The sequence below is a fragment of the Cervus elaphus genome, chromosome 11, assembly GCF_910594005.1.
Source record: "Cervus elaphus chromosome 11, mCerEla1.1, whole genome shotgun sequence".
NCBI lineage: Eukaryota > Metazoa > Chordata > Mammalia > Artiodactyla > Cervidae > Cervus > Cervus elaphus.
Window position 1 is genome coordinate 54,049,387 of NC_057825.1, and position 1,650 is coordinate 54,051,036.

The window sequence follows — 1,650 nt, forward strand, 5'->3', positions numbered from 1 at the left end:
AGCTAATATCAGCTGAGAGTCTCCCAACTGAGGATAGCCTGGCTTTGACTGATGGATACTTGGGGAAGAATTGAACTTTAAGGGTAAACAATGATCTATATTTCCTCTTATGTATGGCACAAAAATAAGGCTCTCCCCAAAACATTTTTTTTTCTTTTTAGGAGAAATGTATTTCTCCATACCTAAATGGGCTTCCCTGGTGGCTCAGTTCAGTAAAGAATCCACCTGCCAATGCAGGGGACTTGGGTTCTACCACTGGGTTGGGAAGATCCTCTGAAGAAGGAAATGGCAACCTACTCCAGTATTCTTGCCTGGGAAATCCCATGAACAGAGGAGCCTGCTGGACTACAGTCCATGGGGTCACAGAGGATCAGACACGACTGAGGGACTAAACAACAATAAAATATAATTAAATCCCAAAGACAAATAGGGATACTCATCATTTATTAAATATCTATGATTATATTATCTATACTTTTTTGGTGTGGCTACTGAACCTCAGAGAAGTTAAAAGATGATGAAACAAGTAGTGAATCACAAATTTATTCCCAGGTCCATTCCCATTATACTATGCTATTTTCCTAATATACATATGTATGAGTTTCAGAAATAGATCTTCCTAGGGGAAACTTTGTATCTCAAAATACCCCAGTGTCACTATAAGTAACTCAAAGATGAAAACAGCAGACTTCCTGTTAGTAGGGTGCCTTTTCTTTTATCTCTAGCTCTGCCCTCCTCCATTCCCACCCATCATTCCCATCACATTAACTTTTTCTACTCCTCATTTTTTTTCATCATTAAACAATGATGAAGCTTCCCAGGTGGTGCTAGAGGTAAGGAATCCATCTGCCAATGCAGGAGACATAAGAGACTTCAGTTCAATCTCTAGGTCAAAAAAATCCCCTGGAGGAGGGCATGGCAACCCATTCCAGGACTCTTTCCTGGAGAATCCCATGGACAGAGGAGTCTGGTGGGCTACAATCCATGGGGTCACAGAGTTGGACATGCCTGAAGTGACTTAGCATACGTTACCAAACAATGATGATTTTTATTTATATTTCTGAATTCTTGTCTCTTGTGCATCTGGAAGCTTTCCTTGCTTCCTTCCCTGCCTTTTCTTGTGCTTTCTTCTTTTTTAAAATTTCTTTACTTTTATATTTTTTATTTACTCCTCATTTTGACTGAGTTTTCCTTCTGAGGTCTTGTGCTTATTTTCACTTTAAGAAGAAGTGAAATCGCTCAATCATGTCCATTCTTTGCAACTCCATAGATGGTAGCCTGCCAGGCTCCTCCATCCATGGTATTTTCCGGGCAAGAATACTGGAGTCGGTTGCCATTGCCTTCTCTAGGGGATCATCCAGACCCAGAGATCGAACCTGGGTCTCTCACACTGCAGGCAGACTCTTTACTGTCTGAGCTACCAGAGAAGTCATATTTTCGCTTTGCAAAAGTTCAATTCACAGAAAGGATAAGCCAGGGCACAGACTGGTGCATGGGGCATGAACCTTTCAAGGCACATGGACTCTTTAAAGATATAAATAGAAAATAGGATTTCAATAGGAAACAAATGGCATGTTCAGATTAGGATAATTTAAAGAGGACTGAATAAAGGAATTGCGATAACGTGTTCCCTTTGTAAATAGGTGTGTC